Source organism: Meleagris gallopavo, chromosome 1, assembly GCF_000146605.3.
Source record: "Meleagris gallopavo isolate NT-WF06-2002-E0010 breed Aviagen turkey brand Nicholas breeding stock chromosome 1, Turkey_5.1, whole genome shotgun sequence".
Taxonomy (NCBI): Eukaryota; Metazoa; Chordata; class Aves; order Galliformes; family Phasianidae; genus Meleagris; species Meleagris gallopavo.
The window spans coordinates 150,498,198-150,524,479 of NC_015011.2; the positions used below are offsets into that span (position 1 = coordinate 150,498,198).

General features: G+C 38.1%; 1 protein-coding gene across 1 annotated transcript in view; it reads right to left on the reverse strand.

The window, feature by feature from the left end:
• LMO7 (LIM domain 7) overlaps positions 1-26,282 on the reverse strand; it is a 91,982-nt gene that overhangs the window by 54,041 nt on the left and 11,659 nt on the right. Inside the window, 1 exon segment of the mRNA XM_031557830.1 lies at positions 17,750-17,856. The gene's annotated coding sequence lies outside the window, so the exon portion shown is untranslated.

Genomic DNA, 26,282 nt, shown 5'->3' on the forward strand with positions numbered 1-26,282 from the left:
AAAAAAGCTAGCCTAACCATATAACTCTGAGGCTGGAGAATTTATATAATGCAATATTCTGAGCATCCCAACCTACTGAAATCAAATGTGCTGGCGTTTCTGTAGTACAGTTAGAGGAGTTTGAAAATAAAAACTTGGACAAAATTAATAATATAGGAAAATAATCCTAGCCACAGAACTGTAGATGATCTCACACCATTGCTTTTCACTGGTATCCATGAAGTAGGTAATTTGTAGCATGAAACTAATGACTGAGGAAGAAAGCTTGATTCACCAATTTAGACACCACCAAAACGCTCCAACAAGCTATTACAACTCAATCTGGTGGCAGGGAGGGAGTGGAACAAAAAGATCCAATTCTGCTCCAAGTGACGCCATGGCAATATTCCCAACGTTTTTAAATGAGTGCATGAGTAAATGCTAAATTAAGAGTCTTCCTTCTCATGAGAAAAGGAGATACTAATGTATTAACTCTTGGAAACTACAGTTCACTGTCTGCAGAATTTCACCAACCGTCTGGCCAGAAGTAGGCTCCTTAAAACACACATGGTGGCTGTAAGCTATCCTTCCCAGAAGTCACTCAAACTGCAGAGTCTGCATAATGAAAACAACCCTTAGGTTCTGGAAGAGGTTACTATAAAAATCCTTCACCCAAAAATCCTCAATTTCCACACAACAACTGGGCAGACTTTTTGATCCAGAGAAGGTTAGCAGAAACCTGAGAATTCTCATCTAGGGATCCATGGCTTCTGCAGATTAAGGATCTCCGTATTAACTATGAATACAATCATTATTGCATTTAATCATTGCAATGATTATATCAGACTACAGATTAAGCTGCAAAGTACGTCAGTGGCAACAGTGAGCTACAACAAGGCTCAGCTTCTGAGGAAAGAGTCCACACGTTGCATAGCAACTGCTAATCCACATCTGCTACTTTGGAAATGTCTCCAGAAGCAGCCATTTTCATCTTAGGTTTTTAGTCCTCTTTGAGTTTAGAAGTCACAACAATAACACTGCTGTGACAACATTAACTATTTTCCAGTGAAAAGCTAAGTCCTCATTATTCTCCACTGAGACTTAAAATATAAAGAGAATGAGAAATGCAAAGGTACTCCAATAAAATGAATTGTATGTTTCACTTCTTGATTACACTTAATTCTAGAGTTGCTAGCATATTTGCAACAAGAAAAATCACACAGGTTACAACTGAAGAAGAATCACACAAGAAGCCAACTCAGAAGTCTGGGTGCACAATGGAATAATAAGACTCAGAATAACTCCAAGGTCTCCAATTCTTTTCAACTCCAAACTAACAAAACTACAAAAGTTAGTTAACCGGAACAATGAAAGAACAGCCAGTAACATCCTCAAATGAGGAGAATGAATAAGTCTCTGCTGATGGTTAAGGAGAAGGCTGTTGACTCAGAGATAGTATATATGAGAGATAAGCAAATATGCAGATAATACTAAAGGTTGCCAGGTGGCAAACCACTGAGCCATGTTATCCGCGCAACGCTGCCTGGTTATTAAGATCTACACTACATATTTTTGCAACATACTTCCTCTTTCTTTCTACATAGCAATACACAGGTAGAGAAGGCTGCTATGAAAAATATGGTTAGAGAGCTCTTTACATATTATTCTCCCTACACGTGAGTACAGATACAATTCGTGCTCCAACTTATCTACTGTATCTTAAAGTTTGGTAAGTATTCTCAGTGGTTTTTAGCAAGTGAAAGTACAAAGATGCAACAGTCATCATCATCAAGGCAGTATTATTTATGGCAGAGTACAAGTCTTTTAATATACTCAAAAATAGCTTATACTGCAGTGTAAGTTATGCAAGACTCATTTTTAATAACATAAACCAGTTCCACCAGAAACATCTCATGCTACAACAAACCAGCCACCTGTTGGATGTTAATTTATTGGAAGACACTGATTCAGAAGTACTCTGGCAGTCAGATATTTATTGCTCAGTCAAAAAAAAAAGATTACAAGCGTTAAGAGCTCTATCACACTTCTCTTGGACAACAGCACATTGAGTACATGTAAAAGTATGCACCTCAAATTTTTTTGCAGATAGGAAAGAATCTGAGGAAGCTTTCCCCAGGGAAAGAAATCCAGAACTGTAGAAGGAACTCTGAACAAAATGTCAGGTATGTAACTTTTAATAATAGTTCATTTAATTACACAGTTACCTAAGCTTCTTAAGAGGCGGGGGGAAAAAGCACAACAACTAACACACACAGAACAGGTACGCAGGTGAATATATTTGAGTTTTCTGTATAATAAAGATTTGAACAAAATCCAAGCAATGTTTCCTGAAGAAAAGCTGCCAGAAACAAAGAACAACAGATTAAAGACATGAGGTGTCATCCTCTACAAAGAGAGAAAAATTCCCATCAAGAGCACTCCCTAATCTCTTCTCTTTTCAAGCACTGACGCTGGAATTTTAGCACTGATGAAGGCTGATACAAGCATGGAAATCAGCAGGCTATGCGTGAAATAAGTAAGACTTTTAGCATACATGAATGCACATATATTTAAATATACTCTGTGCTCAATTCTACTGCATAAAGTCTTAAATGCACTCATTTTGAGTGTTTAACCAAATACCACCCCATATGTTCGCTAACACGCTTCTCATTTCAGAGCAGTATCTAGAGATGAAAAGTGCTTTGAAATTATGATTTTTTTTAAAGGCTTTTATTTTTGCTAATTGCAGTTTGCACAGTAGATTCTGCATTTCACATGTATAACCAAGCCTTACTGAAGTGCTTCCACAAAAACAAAAGTGACCAGAGAGTACCACCAGTGATAAGACAGCTCCAGTACAATCACTACCACAGTCAAACTAAAAAGCAATTCTACTCCATGAACACAATATTGTACACTTTTTTTTTTTTTTTTTTAATTTTAGAATGAGCTGCAATTTGTCCTTGTTTAATGAACCAACATTTTCTGCCCTCTCTCTTCTACAGGGCCTTTAAGATGACCATCTACATCAAATCTGCCTTACACTTCTGTGTGAATCATCACTTACAAGCTATAATTTCAAAGAACCAGACACTTTCAAATCGTCTCTGCAAACAAATTTCAGTATATCCTCCACCATTAAGAAAAGTACAACCTGATTTTTTTCTGATAAGTACCCACTAATTTTTTTCAATATAAGGGTTGGGATGTTATACGCCTTAATAAGGAAATACATGAAAACCTCTACAGCTACCTTTTGTAATACCATTAAAGAATAACTGCCACCTGTCCTCTACTTCAAAGCGTGTACTCTTTGGAGGCTGACCCTGTGTTGCTGTTTGTTTTGCAAGTTGCCTGGCAGAGAAGCCTGAGCAATGGAGAACAAAAACAGAAAGAAGCCATCTTCATCAGGTATCCCATTCCAAAATAGCTGGAGAGCAATCAAAAGACTATTCCAAACCACAGAAGTGGTGGCATGTGGATCACCTACAGCAAAGGGACTTAAAACTGAGGTGATGCTACTCTCTCTTCACTCACAGGAAAATGCAGACTAGGATATTGTACAGGTAAATATTGACCTTAATACACTAGTTTTGAAATTGAAGGCAGCCCTAGAAATTAAAAATACATTTACAAAGAAGTCACAGTACCAAGAGCTGAAGTAACCTGAAATAATTAGCTGGAGAATCCTCTCATGGCTTGAGGTAGAAAAAAAAAAAACAAACACACTACTTAGTAACTCTCCTCCACCACGCTCATTGCTATTTAATTCTGCTTGTAAGGAACCTTGTCTCTCTTGTGTCTACAGATGCACAAATAACAGGAACATGTTCCACTAAGCCTTGTATGCCAAAGCCTACATGCAATTAAGCCTGACCAAACAGTTTCTAGGAGCTTGAAGATATTTGCTTTCCTGACAAAAATCCTGCACACAAAAGCTCCTCACATAAGTACGTATGCCTTTGGTATGTTTCTATAAGAAAGATTCCTGCTCCAGGAAATAAAAGCTAGCTTCTTTCTTGTTTGACTGATTAGACACCAACATGCCACTTTTACATGATGGAAACCACATAAATACATTCCTTGACAACAGGAGAGAAGAGAAATTCAGTGTGTTCACTGCTTTCCCACATCCCCTGGACTGGAATTAAGCTTGTACAGAGCCTATTCAGTCCAGGTTCCCTTATGAAACCTACACCTGTAGGTATGCAAATGCAAACCATTCTCCCTTAATAGGCAGTGTATTTGACAACATGAAAATGGATTTCTTGCAATGCTTCTAGGAACAGCTGAAATCCATTTCTCCATACATCACAGTTAATTAAAGGAGACAAACTGGATTCATTTACACTAGCTTTGAATTCCTTTCTGTCCTGAGTACATTGCCTTCTAACAGTACTCATATCACAATGCAGAAATTGAGGCAGAGTTCAGGTTAGATATTTACACCAAGCAGCACAGCAGAGAAATACTATGTTTTGTGGGATGGGGATAATGCGCTCAAGAGGCATCATGGTGGGTTGATGCTGGCTACAGTAGTGAAGATATGTCCCATGGAGTTCCCATGTCCCAGGAGTCAAGTCAACCCAATGCACTTGATCATGCAGATCCATCTCTGTTCAAGCAAAGTGAAGGAAAGGAAGCTGTGTGCTGTCTGAACAGATCATGCTACATTGGAAGCAGACTGTTTTTTGACCTACTTATGCTTAATCATCTTCAGTCATGTGCTCATATTTGAGTTGCTTAAAGAAAATAGGCCTGGAATTTTTTATATTCTTTCATATCTTCATGCTCCGTATATATTTCTATTTAGACAGCTTTTCAAGCCATTGCAGTTCTTCGCTGCAGAATTCATGTTGGACTGGGTGATTCTGTGGATCTTTTCCAACCTCAGTGATTCTATGATTCTATGTTTTAGGGAAAAGTATAAGTGAAAAGCTTAAAATCCTATGGAGAAAGGATATTTGGTGCACTAAAATTTTTCTTCTATTATCAACCTCATTTCAGTTGATGTTTCAGTTCAGTGAAGATTTCACAACTGGCACTTGAACTGGATTTCACAAATTGGAATCCAATGCTTGCATTCATATTTAGTCTTCTGCAGCTATCTTTACCTTCTCCAAATACCACACTTCTCTGCCTTTTCACCATAGAACCTCATGGTGTAAATATGCTTTCTGATTAAGTCAAGAAGCCCCAACACTTCCCTCCAACTTTTTTCCTGATAAAACTTACACAGTCCATTAAAAGAAGGAAATTTATCAAGAGACTTTGGCAGACAACTAACGCAGTATAAACATAGAGTACCTGCCTAATTAAGTATCCAAACCAACACTGCACTGCTGTCCTGCATTGGTGCTGCAAAGTCAGGGGATAAGCTAAATTCGTCCTGCATGCACAGCTGAGCGCAGCTACTGTGCAGCCATTACTCACACGAACCCAGGCAAACAAAGCTCAGGAATGCAGGGCTCATTGGCTGCCATCAGCCCATGGATTCATAGGCTTACCATCTTGAACAACAGAAAAAGAGTACTGAATACAATGAAAACTTTACAAGTGCAGTTGCATTATTTTTGAGACAATCACCACCTTTAACTGACTATACCATCTGAAAAACTGGACATTTCTGTACAGGGTATGTGTTAATTAAACCAACTAGCTTGTTGAATGCATTCACAATTTATTCAAATAGCATTAGAAAAGGAATTTGGTCACAACTAAAAGAGGAGAATGTCTCAAAGCGACAAAATGTTGTTTATAAAAACAAAAGCTATTCTTTTGCAAGAATATTATTTTCCTCTTGAAGGAAAAAAAACATAATGAAATGGCAAATAATAGTAATGAATAACTAGTGCTAAGGACTTATGTGATTTCTGAACAGCAGTCAACATCCAATACAAATGATGAGCTCAGATTTCAAAGAATAGAATGTTCTGCACAGCAAAAGTGAGTGCTTTGCAGGATAAGCACAGCAGAGGAATCTCATTACTGATGCGTCTTATTCTATGCTCATACAAAATGGATGGGCATGCCTTCTGCATAACCATCTGATGCGTGATCTTAGTTACATTACCGATGCCAAAATCGGTAACAAACCATCTTAAATTAACTGATGTTTTTAGAGGATAAGTAGGTTTTAACTAATGATTCTGAATGTAGTTCATGCAAGTATGCATGCCAGTTTATGTGCAGAAAATTTAACCTATTCCTACCTATTATTCCTACAAAGCTTTTACTAAAATGCCAAACTGTTTAATAAGGAAAGACAAATGTTAAACATTCTAAGAATTCTAATTATATATATATATATCTCTAGATTAAGAGATTTATGATCCTTCCAGACTGCAGTTTTAATCACCTCCTCAGATACCTCTGTATACAATGTTCCATTCCTGCTAAAGCTTAACAATGGTAGATTGTCTGACTGATTTAGCAAAGCAAATTAATTGCTTCCATAGAAGTTTGTCTGATTTCCTTCCTTAGTAATGCTTCTTGGAGGAAGATATTGTAAATTTACAGAAGTTCAAACCAGCTTTCACTGGATGTGATCTTTGCAGCTCAGTCAGGAACATCCACACAGGGCCATATCAAAACCCTGCTGAGCCAGGATCCCATCCTCCTGTGCAACGTTAAGTGGCTGCCTAAGGAAGAGTGAAAACAGAGCAAGCAAGATGCTTCTCCCTCAGGGACTTCCCAAACTAGATGTGGTTTCCCTGTATTAAGTAATTCTTCAGAGATTTCTCTTCCATGAACTTCTCCACTACCTTATATTTTATCTTATACTGCACCGTTTGACAAGGAAACCTACAACCCCCACATTTGGATGATTGCTTTATAAGAATGAGATGCAGCAACAAGCTCAACTGCTGTTATACCATTTCCTAGTGAGGTTTTCATATTTATTATTCATTACTTCATCCACCTTCCCTTGACTTAAACAGGGATTCATCCTACCTCTTTTCTGGCTAAGGAGTTCTATCACATTTAAACCACCAACAGGAGCTAATTCCCATTTTTGGTACAAGTGTCATGAGGATGAAGATTTTTCAATGCTACTGTTTTGGCTTTTGAGATATTCAGGGAAGTGAGAGGAAGAGGCAAGTGATCAAGCTCCAAAGCTTCACCCAGTATGACACTGGCAAACTACAGATTAGCCACAGCAGCACAATAATGTGCCATTGTTTCTTCTAGTTCTAATAATTCTTAGCAATGCTTGGGTTTTATTTCTGGATGGGGCTTTTTGTTTTATGTTTTTTTTTGTTTTGTTTCTTTTTTGACTGCTACTGAACAAATACTTTCACAAAACTATTAACCCTGTTATTTCAGTCCTGAATAGCATGATCTGTCCCATATTTCACCATTTTCTAAATGAAATAAGAATTCTTTTGACTTTCCTGTTCTCACCTAAGTAACCCGAGTTTTCCTCATTTTTTACACATATAAAGAACAATATTTCTAAAAAATTAGCAAAAGATCATTGGAAGCTTCTTACTAGAGTAATCTATACTGATAAATCTGGACAGATTAGGATTAGTTTGTAGAACTAAGCAGTAATTCCCTAATTGCACAGATCTGTGATGGAAACAGATCACATCTTAAAGTCAAACTATATATTGTGCCTTCGGTTAACTTGAGCATTTTTAGCTAACGTTTTACCAAGCACATCTCTTCTTCCCAGAAAACGATCATTGCTGAGAACATCTCATAGACATCATCAGGTCATAGAGTTAAAAAGCATAAATTATTGCATCATAAATCTGACAAGCATATTTGAGCACTTATTCACAAGGCACAAGTGGCTGTCTGTAATTTAATATCATTTGCAAAAGTAAAAGCATTTTGAACTTAGCCTCCCTTTCCCCACCCCAGTTGACTATTTTATCATATAACGCATTGGAATCCACGTCAGTTGATGAGTATCTTTCCGTACTGGGTTCAAAGGTGTGTATGTGTTTACATTCACTAGACGTCTTTTCTAGAAGGGAAAGGAAAGGGGAAATACAATGCATATTACTAACCTCTTTACTCTAGTCCAAGTAACATGCTACAGTGACTCTCACATTTTTCCTTCTGAGTCAGTTTCTGATACACCCCAGCACCAAGCTGATGGGAGCACCAGGAGGGCAGAGCCACTACTCGGAGGGTAGGGCTGAGTTTAGAGGACTGGCCGTGTAGAAACCTTGTGATTTTCAAGGAGGACAAAGTCCCAGTCCTGAGCTAGAAATAACCAGCCCCTGCAATGGCACAGTGGGGTGAGGAGCAGGGCCTGGAGGATGGTAGGAAAAGAAATGTGGGTCAAGACTGATGGTCATGATCATCTTTGCTTTCCTCAGTGCTTGTTATGCCACATATAGTGGCCACATTCAGTTCAGTGCAAAACAAGACATTACTAAAATACAGTAAATCGAGTGGGGAGGCCAGTAAGATGGTTGCAGCTGGAGCTTTGTAGTCCAGCTTTTTCAGCATGGAGAAATGGTGAAGAGTTCTTTAGATGTGGGTTTTGGTTTTTGGTTTGTTGTTTTGTGTTTTTTTTGTTGTTTTTTTCTTCTTTCATTTTTTAGTTGTTTTTTTTTTAATTTAAAGGACATTGAAGATCTCTATTATTAAAAAAAGATCATGCCTTTATGTGGCTAAGCATGCTGCTATTTAGCAGTCTCCTCTCCACAAAGCGCTCTCTTTTAACCATGTGACATGACAATTTCATTTAACTGGTCTCAGTTACAGCACGGAAAAAAAAAGCCTGCAGCCAGCTCAATATGTGCTCTGTAAAGATATTTGCATTTCTTATTGTACTGTAATACTCAGTAGAAAATCTGTAAATAGGACCTTGAAGAACACTATTTGAGTGCTTCAGTTAAGCAGTAAAAATGAGTTGAAATCTCTGAAAGCACTGTAACAATAGTATTAATCATAATAAAGGAATAAGACTGGCCCAAAGCAGGACTTGATATTGAATAAGATCTACAGATATCAGTACACTGTTCAGATTTACTTTGTCTACCCACAGAGTACAGTTAATTGACAAATTCTTGTATTCACTAAAAGGTTTAAGTCAGCTTCACTTCATATATAAAATAAGAGCTTTTTCTTTTCATTCTACTTCAGCAATTTAGCAGTAAAGTGCAACTAAAGACAGTAAAGTTGTGCACATGTTTCTGTATAATTGACATGAAGGTAATGCAAGCTTATTCTTTATAGAAGTCCATTAACTCCCAAACTCAGACACAACTGAAGTTTTCTATCTAAACAAACAAAACAAGCCCACAACAAAGAAGAGCAAAAATGCAGGTTTTATCTGTATCTTGCTTCATAACTCACTACTGCTCATCCAACTTGATTGCCTTGTTTTGTAAACTGAATTATATCCTAAGAAGCTAAGAGACATGTGCATGCTTACAAATGAATACAGGTGCTCAAGGGATCCTAAAAGGTTGGAAGATTCTTCTCTTAGTACAAAGAAAAAAAAAAAAAAAAGCACTGAAAAGAACACTGAAAGGCATTGTAAAGGCTTCTAGTAGTAAGTTTTTTGAGCGTACAAAACCATTTTTTCATAGATACTTTTAAAATGTCATCTTTCAGCAAAAAGTTACTGCAACTTCCTTCAGCAAATCATTCAGTTTTGTAGCATAGATATTTAATTTCCCATGTAAGGTTAGGAATACATGTCACTAAAGATACCTGAAATACTCTGCATTACTAACACACACTAATGTCATTTTTCCAAATGCATTAAGGCAATTTTCTGTACACTTCTAGGCACAAATATAGAACCCTAGAAGATTTCATTCCTTCAGCAAAATCATCTCACAAAATAGATAAATGGTAATCAAACACCATCAAGATTATGGTCCCATTAAATGGTAGATTACCTGTTAAATCACTCAACAGAAAAAGTGAACCATCTCAGACATTTCTCTTCATGATTAGAAACTTCAGAGAAAGTTCAAAGATTAAGTAGTACCACACCCAACCTTTTATAGCCTTTACACTGAAAAGCTGGAGGTTAACCCTGGCAGGTACAGTTCAAAGTCTGGAACGTATTTGATTACCTCCAACGGTTTTACTGAAATGATTTAAAAGCTAATGCAAATTAGTGACGTGTGAGTGTTGTACACTGAGCACAATAGTTGGACGTGACTGATGAAATATACTCATCTTCATTGTTAACTCTGCCTAACAATTACTAGAGTTAATAAAAGTTAAACATGAAATACATGATATTGAAGTTTTCACGAGTAATATAAATACAACAATTTTAATGTTTGAAATAGGATATGTGAATATAACTCATGTATATGAAAATGCCCACAGCAAAGAGGAAATTTCCACACTTACAGAGTCATAGGAACATTTCTAAAGTCATTCTGAATTGATGGTGCTGCATTTTTCCATTTATAGGGAAGTATCACTAGGAAACTTAGTTACCACAATAAAAACTTATTACAACCACATGTGCAAGAAATGTTATTTCCCTAGAAGTCAGAAAATTACTTTTAAAAAACAGCATTCATTATTTTAATTAAATTTTGGTTAAAAGGCTTTAATTTCAGAAAACCCTGTCTTCCATTCCTTTCCCCTCAACTTGAATTCAAACATACTCTCTTTGTGCCTTTGGGTTGATTGACTTTTCAGTCCTTCTGGTAGAATCTGGAGACTTTACACAAGTATTATCGTTTTTCTTGCACTGGCTTTCATCCAGTACACGACTTTCTGTTCTACACAGAATAAAAAAAGGCAGGAAAGGGTGGATCCCTTTTGTGTGTTTGGGGTAGGTATTTTTGTTTTGTTGTTTTGTTTTTAAGGCAAATTATAACTAGCTTTTTCAACTCATATTGTGTGTTTCTTAGAAAAATTAAATCAGTACAGCAGACTCAGGCTCAGAGCCATCATGTGCTCTCATTATAAACCTGAAGTTCTTGGGTTTAAAAAAAATTCAAGGAAGTATAGCAAGTCTACAAGAATATTAGATATGCAAGACTCAAATATAAATTTGATACTATCAACAACAAAGCTGAACTCTGAGCAACATGACTACAAATTGACTTGCTTTTTTTTTTGAATCGCTATCTTTTGGTTAGACAAACTACATAAAAATTTAAAATATGACAGTTCTTTGTGAAGCACAAAATGGAATACGACTCTCAAAAGAGTTTCTCATTACCTCTCAAACCTTTAGTTAAGTCAATTGCCAGACAGTTCAAACTGCTGAGTGCTGTTGGCAAAGCAAGCCTAAAGAAATCCCCCAAAGGCTGAGATGTGGCACTGCTTTCACAATTGAAACTTTCCGTTATATGCATATATGCATATAAATAGATATATCATCTTCCTCCAACCTCACTTTCCCGTTCTCTTTTTTACTTGATTGTTCAGGATTCATGATTGAATTACAAGCATTCAAAGAGCCAGAGACCCTCTGTTTCTTCCTACCAAACCACTGTTTCTTTTAAATAGCACTCTCTGTTTCTCAACTCATTTTTTTTTCCACAGTACATTCTGGTAAAAGCTTTCATTCCTACTGCAGCATTAGGAAGAACAGAACCAATCTTTCTAAAGACTGCTGAGATTCATATGTAGGCATCAACATGACTGCAGATGATACAGGTTAGAAAAAGAAATTCCTAAGAGTGCTGACAATAATTCCGCACTCAAAAGACCATCTTTTTAGGGCTTCTTATAGAGACTGCATTCTTAAATGATCTATTCAGCAGCAGTAACATTCATCATATATGAATAAAAATTTGACTTTGCCTTCACTGACCCTTTAGAAGAAAGTATCTTCAAAGATATCAGGAAGAAATTCTCTACTGTGAGGGTAGTGAGACACTGGAACAGACTGTCCAGTGAGGGTTGTAGATGTCCCCTCCCTGGAAGCGCTCAAGGCCAGGCTGGATGGGGCTTTCAGCAACCTGGTCTAGAGGGAGGTGTCCCTGTCTATAGCAGGGGGGTTGGAACTAGATGATCTTAAAGGCCTCTTCCAACCCAAGCCATTCTATAATTCTATGAAAGAGCAACACAAGTGGAATCAGGAAAGTCAGCATGTTCCTGAAGAACAGTCGTTGAAGAACATGAAGTTATGAGGAATATCAATTTATACACAAAAATAAGATACGTTTTCATGTAAAAAGTTCGAGTCTATTTGATAGTGTGCAGCTATTTTCTTAAGATACAAAGAACATCGACTGGCAGATGTTACATCTGCTTTCAACCCCTTTTTGCAACTGCTTCAGTGGTATTTTCAGAATCCAACAATATCTGGGCATTTAGCAGTTGCACCAGAAAAGACAAGTGAGGAAATTTCACCATTGAAAGGAAGCGCTGGTGTTACTGTCATGCGACTTATGGGATAAAGAAAGCAGGTACCAGAGGATGTTTTGTGTTTGGTTTAACCCAGTGCTAAGGCAGCTTACTTCTGACAGCCCGAAAGAGGAAAGGGTGGCTTAGTAAGGGGCAACACTTGTGATATGGCTTGTAGAAATTCTGTACATCTGTTTTAAAAAGTTTGTCTGTATAACTCTGTATAATTACTCATTCTTTTTAAAGCTTAATCATAAGAAAACTACACTAATTTTTTTTCTGCTCTGGACAGGTAGATAGACACAGAATACAGGTTTATAATCACATCACTTAACAAGCATTTCATTTTCAAGCTTTATTTTAAACATTTATCTTCCAAACATTTTTTTTTCATACCTTCAATTCATGAAGTATTACCTCTGAAGAGAGGCTGTAAGAGAGCCTGTCTCAGAAGTTTAGCATCTGAAATTCATGCACACAAGGGCAAGCATGACAGTTGTTACTCCTCTCTGCATGGCTTTAAATACATAGATCTTTGTCCTAGAGAAAGCACTGCATCCATTTTTTTCCCCCCCCAGGATTATTTTTTGCTTTAGGAAACTATAATAAATAGTTGTTCAGAAGGAACTAGATCGATAGTTAAAACTATCTAGAAGTTAGAAATGCCATGGTTAAAATCAGAGCTCTATTAATTCACCTGGTTTATGCACTTAATTCCAATTCAGCCAGATTTCTCAGTCAAGATTTTCTGCTTGTTTTATATGTTTTTTCATAATTTAGCATACAAGTTTGATGCTGAATAAGTAAAGAAGTACACAGAAGCAAAAAGTTGAAGGTCTTATTCAAATATCATATTCAGAAACACAGTACGTTCTGAGATATTTCCAGCTACCTTATCAGAACTCTTTGTTTCACTCAAAACCTACTCTAAATATAATCCCATCCTAATAATATTAATAGAAGTTAAGTATTTTGATATTTATTGAAGAACGAAATTAAAGTAATAAAATTAACATTAGGAGGTAGGAGCTTGTGGTAGTTTTAAGCAAAGCTTGCAATTTAAGATTAATACAGTAAATTCTTTTTCCCAAAATTTGGCTTAGTGCATTTAATATTTTCGTATACTATCCCACAATAGTTTGTATTTATAATTAGTATTCCATGAAACAAAGTAATTCTTTTACTCTTTTCAGATAGAGTTGTTAATTTGCTTAGGGGAAAAAAAAAAAAAGATTAATTTTAGTTCGGCTTTTGTTCCAACTGTTCAGGCTGTCTCCTTTAAAACTGATCATTGGGATATCAAATTCAATCAGAACCAAAGTTTTCTATCTGCCTAGGGAAATTCTCATTTCTTGGCTTTATTTTGCTAAGAACCCATCCACAGCTGGGAACAACTGGGTGTGTCACTTTTAAAGAGCTGGGTAAGGAAGTGCTTAGCATTTTTAAACAGTAACTGTGCTGTCAACTGTAAGTCCCTAGGCTCGTATGACATTCCTACTGTAGAAGAATTGAAAAAAAGCATCAAAAAAAGCCTTCCATTACTAAAAAAAAAATAAATCTGCTGTGTTTTAAAATAATATTTCTAATTGGAAATGATTTTAAGAAATTTTAAAAATATACTGAGAATTTAGGATGGTCACATGCACTTATGCAAATAACTGAGAAGATGTACATATGACTGTGAGAAATAAGTCCATCTGGATGATTTTTATTGGAAAACATGACACATTGCTGTACTTCACCACTGCGCAATAACTTCTGCAGATTTACAGAAATACCAGAAGATAAATATCAGACATTAATCTATACTCTCATGTTCATTGGCAGAAGAGATGCCATCCATGCTGGTATATTTTTCCACATCACAACAACTAATCTCATCACTGATCTTGCAAAGCATAAAGCTTGCAATCCTTTGAACAGCAGCCAGTAATTTTTACCATCTCTCTTCACACAAACTTCTGAACAATAAAATTTTAAGCTGCTGTTTCTTTGCAAAAAGGATAATCACATAATCACTTGGAACTCAGAGTCTCTAACATACTGGAAATGTAAGAGGATTCTTGTCCTAGATATAAGTAGTAATTACAGAGAAGAGTTTTATGTTGTGCCTATACATCATCTCAGACACCATTAAAAAATATATATAAAACAAAGTACAATTGAAAGTGGCAACTTCATTACCATATAGGAATATTATTTGTTAGCATAGCTTTTGGCAAGCCACAGGTAACAGCGGGTCTTACCTTATGCTCCTATGACTCAAAAAAAACTCACTACAAACAAACAAGAGCTTGGTATCTCTTAACGGCTCAAAATTATCATAATTATAATTGATGACACAAAGATACGGTGGTATCAGAGTGAAAAGGAGAAAGCACCTCAGAAACAGGGTACGAGGCGAAAATAAACAAAGTAGAAGATAATTCTTCCTTCTGGGAAAAAAAGTCTAGCCAGGTGGAACACAACAAAGGCTTGGTAAGGTGCCAAACAACAAGAGCCCACAACACAAGAGGCCCCAAAAGTAAGTGTTAGGAGGAAATGCTTCTGCACATAATGCATCATTAGACTGGAAGCGTTCCCACTGCAGATGTCCAGTATCAGAGCTATTATGAGGGTCAAATAGCAATGAGACAAATTCACACTGGGCAACCATGGCTCATAGAAACACAGCTTCCCAGTCAGAGTCATCCACTGGCTTTACTATGACATATTAAGACAACTCCGGTGTCCTCCTTAGTCTTAAAGGGGGAACCCACTCTTTCAATGGTACTCCCTCCTTACAAACTCTTCACATACAACAGGAGCTATATATTTTCTATCTGGTAGTACACAGTAGTAGCCTACCAGAATACTATGTACTGTTCACAGCAATCCCAGCCTCAAAAGCTAACTGTTCAAGCAACAGTTTGTCTAATCTACTTCGGGTAGATAAAATGCACACACTAACAGTGGTGCAACCATAGAAAACTGGAATACTACCGAGATGTAAAAATACCTGCTGCTTCAGGCACACTTTAATATTATCCTGTATAACCTATCACAGCTAATTCAAAATGAGGGCAATTAGCTTCAGGCGATGATGGCAAAAGAAATTTGCTTAGGAATGCCAGATAGCCAAAAATGTAATGTAATTTTTCATACGCCTTTTCACATATACCAACTTTATTTTTTTTTTTTTAAATAAAAATTTTTACTTCATGACAAGAGTGATTTACTTTCAATGCTGAAACCAAGGTTAACAGAGGACAACAGAAAAGCTGTGCATGAAACAGTATTCCTTTTCTGATGACTGGCATCCTCGAAATTTTGAAATAGCTTATTCTGCTTGAATGTCTGACATTACTTATTTCTATTACATTAAAAAATTAGATCCGAAATTTCTTGATCAGACAGCATTTCTCTCCTGACACACACAACTTTCTCTGAAAACCTTTTAAAGACTTGCTTGCCATCTGGATGATCAAATAATGTACAATTGACTTTTCAATAGAGAGTTATCTTGGTATAACTTATTTCCTTCATTTCTTGGAACAAAACTTCCCTCCTATCCCTCTCCAAACTCCTAAATATATCAAAACCTGTTATCATAGCTCAGTTAAGATTTTACGATGCGGTCAGATACAGAAGTTTTAAATTACTCTGTAAGCCCTTTAAACATACTGTGGAGCTGTTATATGATACATAATGTGTGGAAAGTCAAACTTACATTGAAACAAATTAAAGAGCATGTCTATACTGCTGCCAGCTTTCTTGACTCTAGCCCAGACTCCCTGCATTGTTTTCCATAAGAAGCAATCAAATCTGATTTTTTGAAAAACACTAATTAATCTATTGCCAAGCAGGTATGATGTAACATCCCAATTGCCTTATGACAAATTCACATTCCAGCCTTACTCTTTGCTCCTGGAAGCAGAACTGGTAGCACTGCAAAGATCCAAAAAAACAAAACAAAACAAAAAACTCCACAGTTACAGACCCAACTAGAGTAATTTCATGGCTGACCTCACTTGGGCACTGTGGTTAACGTAGGGACAGGCTGGACGACACAGTTTGCACAACAGTTTGCTAACTCTACTTCCTGACTTCCCCTGGGTTTCAGTCTGCCATTTACACCACTGAGGACAAGCTCCTGACAGCACCCAACCAGCTCATCTATACCCTTAGAGCAAACCTCAACCAAAATAACTTTAGCAAGGGTTTTTGTGGATAATGAAAGCTTTGGCAGAGCTTACCAAGCCTCCAGCTTACAACATGACATATGAGCCAGCATAGAAGATACAAGCATTATGGAGGGGTGCCAAATCCCCAACACATTAGCAAGAAATTATTTTTCAGATATGAGTCAAAGACGGGGGGGAAAGGAGAAGAAAAAAAAAAGCATTTCCATCTCAAGTACCAAACATCAAAATGGTACGAACTTTCATTCTGAAACCAAATAAATATGGCAACACAGTACCATCCAGTCCACCTATACAAGAGATTTCTCTTTAATTAAAACAAGTAGATGTCATTTCACCTTACTTTTTTCCTGGTATGTACAAAAGGATTACTACTTGTTCCTCGTTAATAAAGCCAATACATTAAGACATGAATCAGTTCTTAACATTTCACTTGACAGGTTTTCAGAACAGTCCACAAAAAAACCTCTTCCTGTTTGGAGATTTAACAATAAATTCATCCTTTGTACCAACACAACAAAAGAAGCTAATACTGTAACAAAGCAAGAAGCCCCATTAAGACATCTTTTGGTAACCTGTTAAGTGCCTACATATGAAAGTTCCACATTAATCTCTCAGAAACAAGCAATAAAACTCATATTAGGAGACACAGTAGTCCTGAAATTAGAGAATCCAGTAATTACATCTTAGAACCAAATTACTTCTATTTCACAGAAGAAACTTCCTCATCTGTAAACAAGACAATTACTCTGTGCAATTCTGTCCTTGGTTTCATTTCTCACATATTTTGAGAGAAGGTGCAACACTCAGTGATATATACCTCGTTAACATTTGGAGCAGAGGAAATAGCAGTCCTTTGGGAATACCATGCTCAAGCTCCACTGCAATTCAGACAAGCATCAGAAAAACCACCTCAGCCTTTCAGATTTCACATCAATAATCTCAAAACATAAAGAAAAGTGATGCTTGTTGTATCATTTAGCAGTTAATTTTACTGTAAGCTTAAAATAACCTAAGCAGATTTCATTTCATATATAAAATGTTGTAAATATTCATTAACAATTACTTTGCTTATGTGAGGTTTAATAATAATTAGTTTCTGAAATTAAATTATTGACTAGTTTCAAGAACACATAAACCTTCACCACAGTATTCAGAACTGTTCTTACCAGATGAAAAGAAGAACTTTCCATTGGCAAACATTTAAAAAAAAAAGTCTGAGAAACATATTCAGCTAAGCTTAGAGGGAGAGAGGGAGAAGGGAGGGGAAAAAACAAAACCACAAAACTCACTTGACTGTAACTCGATTGGACAAATCCTGAAGGTCTCCTGGATGAAAAAGTTGAGCCTCTTTCAATCCAATATTTTCACAAGCTTTCAGAAAAACATTTATATTATCCTGTGGAGAGAAGTAGAAAGCAGTTGCTGAATTAAACGCGCTAGGCACTAAGCAGGTTTTGCAAGATGATTAGTGCGAGCCTCTAAATGTCAAAGTCCAGCTCATGGAAATAAAAATAAAAAAAGCAAATCTTCTAGATCATAAATACAGGTCGTTTCTCATATACACATGCAGCCAGTGATGTTGGTGACTGACTGATACGTTAAAGATTACCTGGCATAAAGCAGCAGCTAGCCAGTAGGCAGCAATCTCCGCTCTGATGTCAGCTCTGTTCAGCAAACAAACGCCCTCTTTCTAGCTTTGCACGACAAGCCTCACCTCTTGCCTTTAAAAATAACCCCAGCTACTGACATTCACCACCCAGAAACTCTTGGCAGGAGAGGAAGAGGAGGAACACGCTGTTTCTATGATTACAGACCAATTATGGAATACTGCACCTGGAATCTGGGTTTGGTTGCTGAGCAAGCTCCTGAGAGACAGAAACCAAACTGTATTCAGCCCTGCTGCTTCCCCAGTTGTGGGGATTGCTCTCCTTGTTGGTCCTCCCCTTCCTCTTCCCCCCTCCCCCCCCTACCACTCCCCCCCACCTCTCCATAACACCAACGTATAACAAAACATAGGTGCAGTGGTGTATTGCAGCACCCACCTGCTGCACCTGCTACAGATCAACAGTCTGGCAAGGGCAAGTTTAAAAGGGGGGGGAAGAAACAATATAGTGAGAGATTATACAACTTGTGATCTCTTTCCACTCCATAAACAATAGGCAATAGGCAAGAAATTCCTTCTCGTTAACGTGGAATGCTATCAACAACAAAAGAATTTGCCCTCTTGTGCACTTCTCAGTTTGGTTGAAAGCCACAGGAAAAGGTACGCAGTTACTTAGCTCATAAACTGCACACAGCCATGTTATGCTGTAGGTTTGTAAAGTCAAGATACTTATATCAGAGTTTCACAGTATGAAAAAGCTACATTTCAGCAGTTTAATACACTTTAATTCCCAACCTTTTTTTTTTTTTTAATTACACAATTACTGAGCATAACTCACTAAAAAGAAGTCCACAAAAAAGTAACAGTTGCTTCAAATGCATCAAGAAGTAAAACAAATACTTAAAGAAAAAAAGTAAATCCAAGAATCCCCTCAACCTTCTGTTTTGAAGGTCCCCAGGATTCCCCTTATTTCTTATCAGTCTGTAAACATGATATTAATCAAGGAAAATATTTGAACAAGGTAGTCCTTGTGCAGGCTGCGGCTCTGTGTTACCACATCCATAAGATCTCAGCTGTCTCTCAAATCGTCAGTGTTAATGCCACAAGGTTTGACACACAGTGTGCTGTAGTGGGGACTGTTCTACTGGGGATTGAAGGGGAGGAGAGAAATGCCATGGCAGTGGCAATGTGGGACATGATATGGTGCTGCATGAGCAGCCAGGAACAATAAAGGACAGGTAGCCTCACCTCTGCACCAGCTCCTGCAGCATTCAAAAGGCTGCTTGCACAAGCAGCCAAGCTAGAGCTTTTTGTCAGTGTACACTTTTCCTTCCCATCCTCCTTGCACATTCAAGTAACACAAGCTTAGAAATGGCATTTTTTATTGAAAGTATCACCTTACTACCAAGACTCAAAACTTAAAGGCAGTTTCCTTTTGTATAGGAGAGGCCACAGTTTACAATCGTACTGCAAGTTCCAAGGCAGTGTGCTCTGATGGATTCACCAGTTGCCAAAAGTCACAGTAATCTAATGAATAGATCATCAGCTGAACTGCAGAGAATGCCTGAGCTGTGCACATAAACAAGGAAGAAGAGTCAGAGACTTAGAAAAACTGATGCTGCCCACACCCCGAGCGTAATGAAAACATGAGTACTTGCTCATCGCTGGTGGCTCAGCTGTACAACAACAAAATTGTTGGCATATGAGAGAATTTGAGGTGTTGTAACAACTGAACTAAGACATCAACCTCCTGATAAACAACACATATGGCAACTACAGTGCATGCCCTTCAGAAACAGGTCAAAAAAAAGGGGAAATAAAAATGTGACACAAAACTCAGCTAGGCATGGCACTCACTGGCATATAGAATGGAATAGCTTAAAATCTTCCTCTCCCCAGTTCCCAAGCAAGTAGTTTGATGATGCTTGTCACTGGTCTAGGTAACTCCGAGCTTTCCCTAAAGCTGGCGTCTGGGATTCACATCGAAGCAGCAAGATCATCCAGAATGTTATAACACAAGTTTGGATATTGACATAAAATCGTGTAGCTTTAACAAATTAGCTCTTATGAATACTGTACTTGTAAAGGTCTCTCAATCATTTCTAATCACCACAGAAAATCACTGAAGATACAAATCCCAAAATAGCTGGCAGCCATTTTAAAGTCTTACAGAATAAAAAACCTGAAAATGAATTTTAAATAGTACCAGAGAAATAAGCAGAAAAAAATGACAAGCTGTCAAGCTTGCAATTAGATTCATCATTAGAAATGTGAACAGGAACATTGTTCAGTGATTAAAGTGCTCAAATATAGTAACCACCATGCTATTCCTTTTACCAAGTCATGAAATACAACTATACTTTTGTAAGACTAATGGTTGATACCCTTTTCATTTCAAATGCTGTACTGGAATCTTAATCTCATCATACTACACGAAAAAGAAAAAAGAACTCAGACCTCAAACATCTGGAAAAGGACAGATCTATTTCCTTGTGACCGCAAGGCGCACAAGCAATGTGTTTGAGAAAAACAAGTTTAATACATGTGTTCCTATATGCCTTCTGCAAACAAGATGCTCTCAATCTTCATAAGCCATGGCTGAGTGTCTAATTTTAAGAAAGATTCAAATCAACAGAATTGCACAGAAAGATGTCATATGTTGAGAAAAAAGACAAGGAACCTAAATAATAAGCAGAGACTGTGGTTTGGTTATGCCAAAAGAATCATACTATGGTTTTGGTTGGAAGGAGTTCTAGAGTTCATCTAGCCCCAACCCTGCTGCTGTAGGCAGAGACACCTTTCACTAGATCAGATTGCTCAAAGCCTCATCCAACCTGGCCATGACCATTTCCTGCAGGGATGGGACATCCACAACTTCTCTGGGCAACTTGTGTCAGTGCCTCACCACTCTTATAGGGAAGAATTTCCTCTTTATCCTTAATTGATGGGATAAATGATGATTACTAATCCTCTAGTTTAGTCATTACTCTTTGTCTTATCACTGTAATCCCTGAGATAAGGAATCCCTCCCCATCTTCCCTGTAGGCCTCCGTTAGGTACTGGAACTTCCTCTTCAGAGCCATCTCTTCTTAAGACTGAATAACAATCAGCCTCGCTTCAGAGTAGAGGCACTCTAATCATCTTCATGGCCCTCCTCTGGACCTGCTCCAACAAGTCCATGTACTTTTTATGTTTGGGGACCCAGAGCTGAATGCAGCGCTCCAGGTGAGGCTTCATGAGAATGAAGTAGAGGGGGACAATCAACTCCTTGTCCCTGCTGGCCACACCTCTTTTGATGCAGCCTGGGATACAGTTGGCTTTCTGAGTTGAACACATACATCTGCCTCACATTGGGTTTTTCCATCAGCCAACAACCCCCTAAATCCTTATCTGCAGGACTGTGCTGAATCCATTCTCCACCCAGCCTGTATTTGTGCTTGAGATTGCCCTGACCTATGTGCAGGACACCTTACACCTGGCCTTATTGAACTACGTGAAATTCACATATACCCACTCTCAAGTCTGTTAAGGCTGATCTGGATTGCATATCTTCCCTCCAGCATGTTGACTGCACCACTCAGATTGACGTCATCTGCAAACTTGCTGAGGGCACACTCAATCGCACTGCTCATGTCACTGACAGTGTTGTTAAATAACACTGGTCCCAACACTGACACCTAAGAAACATCACTCATCAGTGGTCTTTACCTGGACATCAAGCTTTTGGTCACAAATCATTGAGCGCAACTACTCAACCAGTTACTTATCAATGAGTGGTGCACCCTTCAAACCCATCTCTCTCCAATTTAGAGACAAGGATGTCATGCAGAACTGCATCACATGATTTGCACAAGTCCAGGCAGATGCCTGCTGCTCTCTTCCCTTATTCACCAAGACTTGTATCCCTGCTGCAGCAGGCAACCAAATTCATCAGGCAAGATTTGCCTTCAGTAAAGTGATGTGAGCTATTACCAATAAACTTCTCTGTTCTCCACATGCCTTCAAAAAGTTTCCAGGAGGATCTGCTCTCCGTGACCTTGTCAGACACAGAGGTGAGACTGACCAGCCTAGAGTCCCTGGGCTGTATGAATTGTGAGAGGTGATACTGTTACCTTCTAAGCCAGCAAGGGAGTAACAGCAAAGGGAAAAGAACTGGCCATCCCCAAAGTCTGTGATACGAGGATACACAGTCAAACAGATTACATACACACAGGCTTCTGACCATTAAAAGAATCTGAACTAATGGTGATAACAGTGACAAAAATCAACTAGATGTTTTCAATATAGAGTCTGATCAATGCACATCCGTAAGCATCTAGAACTGGAATTAGAATAATGCCATTACATTTTTAAAAAATCATAACAAAAATGAAGCCTGAAGTGTTAACCACAAAATTCAAGTGCAGTCCATTTTTGTTGCATTTGTACTATTCGTAAATTTTTCCTGGGAGGCTGAAAGGATGCAGAGAGGAGAGGCTATATGCTTTTCCCTAGTCTATGTGTATGAGAAAACAGTAGAGCATTTTAGATGCTCCGAGCACAACTTCAGTTTCCCACAAGCTGTACAGACTTACATTAAAAGCACACTGCTGAACGCTGACTAGGTATAGCTTTTACCATCCAACATTTCATTTTTGCCACAAACTTCAAAGCAAACCACACCCAAACCCTCTGTGAAAGTTGTAACATAAGAGGCTGAGCCTGCAGTGGGAAGCAGGTCAAGCAGTTGGCACTTAAATATTGCAGTTAGAGGGAATGACAACTGATACCACACCCTTTCAGGCATGCACCTGCCTTTCTGGTCCCCACAGGGAATCACAGTGCGTTCCCCTAGGCCTGCTGCTAAGGCATTCCCCTCTAACCAATACTGAAAACAAGACAGGGTAGCATGCCAATGCAAGGAACAGCCTTTGTCTTTCCATACCTCATTTTCACACAGAAACAGTAAGACCATGGCCTGTGCCCTCCCCTTCAACATCCCAAGCATGGCTGCATTCCTCTCTCCTGCAAAGTCAGAGACAGGAGAAGAGGAAAGAGATGGATCTTTTCCATAGTAGTACTTCCCAATCAGTCATCGCTTGACCTTAGCACTGCTTCTGCTCCTCAACAAAGGGGATGGGACTGGGCCAGATCATGGTAGCTGCAGCAGGTGGATATGGTTGGAAAGGCAGGACTGCCATGGTGTCCTACTGTCAATCCCATTGCTGTCCTCCAGACTGCAAAGAAGGCAGTCTCTGTGTGGGAAAATACATGAACTTGCATGCTTTTCCTTTAAAAAATAATGTTAATTTGATAAAGTAATTAAAAATATGGAGAGAACCACAAGTAGCAATGGTGCTATGGTTGCTTCTCCTAAAATAGAAGAAAAAATAGCATAAGCAACAGGAAGAGAAAATTATAGATGCAAAAATGCTTAAAAAAAAAAAACCTCCTAGTAGACAAAACTGAAATGTGAAAGTGTAAGTAAAATATAAAAATAATTAAAAAAAATCTCTATAACGTAAAAATTAGAGAGCACGAAAGGGATTTAGAGGTTTCCATATAAGGATGTGCAACCATCATCTTATTTTGACTACACACACGCAACACATGATCACACTGAATTCATCGTGCATATGAGTTCCAATTTCATTAAAAATAAATCCCTCATCATGATTATCTGGGTGAGGCAGGAATATTAATTTAAACAAGCATGTAAATACATTTGCTTTCTTTAAGGTGCAGCCATGTTGAATGGTAAGCCTGCCTTTTTCCTAGTTAACTGTTTCTCTGAAACTCTGCACTTAAACACGGTGAGATCTTGAAACCGTACAAGTTATGGCACATCTTTCAATTCAAATCTACAAATTCAGTTGGCACCTGGGAGAAAAACAATTTAATTAATTAACGTGGTGTTTTTCTGTTTTTTTTTCTGGCTGCGTAGGCTAATAAGCATAGACAGTTCTCCATATAATCACCTACTCTTATGCAAAATGGCCCCCATCTCAGTTAAAGCTATTCTTCTGCCATTCAAGTTTGTATTGTTGTTGCTGCAATGTCTAGATTTTACTTTTATCCCACCCACCACCCTACCCCTTGCAGAATGTGAAGGAAGGGAACAGAACTTCATACTGGCACCCTGTGCTCCCAGGACCATGGAATGGATTTGCTCCAAAGTGCTATAACATCACCCAAACTGCTACTTGGTGCCAGGATCTATTTTCAATTTCCAGGCTTCCCCCTCATCCTCTCCCTAAAAACAAACACTCAGCACCAACAGTGCCTAGCAACAAAAGTGACATTTTAGGAAGAGTGATGCATTTCTTTTAGCCACTGAATTCAGGAAAACATGTTAATAACCCACATTTAACAGGCATTTCTTAGTATTGTACTTATGAAGACATTTAGCGTAATGTTTCAAGATAACTCCATGTCTTCATGACAAAGCTTCTTGACATCTGCATTCCCCCAAGAAAGGGTGCATTTCAAGACAAAAAAAGGGATCTCTTTTTGTTTTTAAGGCATTAAGTATTTCTCATATACACAGCACTGTACTAGCCACTAAAGCTAGGTCAAATCAGTTAAATACAATATTTAGAGCTGTGTTTTGCAACAGCATCACAGAAGAGCTACACCTTGTTTATGTTCAAAGGCGTGGTAAGGGAAGAAACTTGCAAAAGGATCTTGTTTGACGAGTTGGGTGACCTGCTCTTCCTCAGAGGTACATTTTGATTCTTAACACTTATAGTTGCGGGGGGAGGAGGGGGGAAGGAGAGGGGGGTGGAGTCAAGAACAGTGTTGAATCTTATGGTCTGACCACAGACCTGGGAGCCAGGAACTGCAATTACTACTTGGCCTTGCACGACAGACTGCTTCACATTTGTCCCATCCATAAAATGCAACTACCTATGCACTTACAGCTCTTGTTATTTCATTAGAAGACTGCCAATGGGTTCAATCTTGAACTGGAAATAGAAGGAGTGGGTATAATAATTGAACTACTTTTTTCCCCCCTTTTTAGTTCAAAAATTAAGAATAAAAATAATTAAGAGTCCTGCAAGCATAATTTAACTTAGAATGACCTCAGGGCTTCTGTTCTATAAATCATCCCACCTACAGCAACATTCATGGAGCACTACATTGGCCAAAGATCAGAAATTGTGCTAATTGCTTTACCAGTCCCCTGTGTGCACCCTTCACTGTTTTTCCATACCATGTAGAATAATAAATTGTGAATGATTTTATAATCCTTGACAGGCAAGTCTTCTCCACAACGTGTTCTGTGCAAGATTACAGATAGAAGGTACAAACTCTTTCTGTGTGAGCTGCCTGCTCCAAGTATCAATAATTTTAAATAAGAGCCTTGAAGAGTAACATTCCTCTTTACTGTGCACTTCACTCACCTACTGACATTGCAATTGGTCTCACTAGAGTTGAACCATTATGGAAATCAACTTCTGAAACAGCCTTAGAAACAGCCTTAGATAAGAACCATTTTGATTTCAGACAAGATGGCCCATCTATTCCCAGATCCTCATTCCCAGCTGTGACATTTCCAGCCACTAGCAATCCCCAACACTGCAGTTAATGACCAGCAGAAGACCTACCCAGTTAACCTCATTGCCTCCATTCTCTTGATGCACTGAGTGCCATGGGTTATTTTCAACAGTAGTAATGGCATTAGGACACACAGCAACAACAACAACAACATTGTTTTTTGTTTTGTTTTTTGTTGTTGTTGTTTTAAGTGGGACTTTCATATTTCTGGTGTTCAAGGTAATTGATGTAGAAAGGGACCAATTTTCTTCACATTTGAAATCCCTTTCAGGCCTACCCCACTTCTCGATTGTGCTGCTGTGTAAACTTCACTAAGGTAATCCAGCAACAATATATAACCTAAATGAATACTTTAGCGATAAGAGCAATTAACAAGTTGTAAATTACAGGTGTGTTTCAGGGATGTCACTGTTACCAAATAAGGCAAACCACAGAGAAAAGGGGCAAAAGTACAGCACTCAGACAACCTGAGCCTACAGGACTTTCAGTCAAGAGCATTCTGTGCAGCTCTCAGCTTTAACTCCACTTTGGATGATTACAAAGGGAACTGAATTCACTCACTCACAGGCATGCTGACTGTAAAGCAAGTACGGAATCAAAATGCTGTGTTACAGAATAGCATCCTTGTTTAGAAAAGCCTTAGCTTTCCCACCACTTACAGATATCTGAGCCAAAGTCAGTAA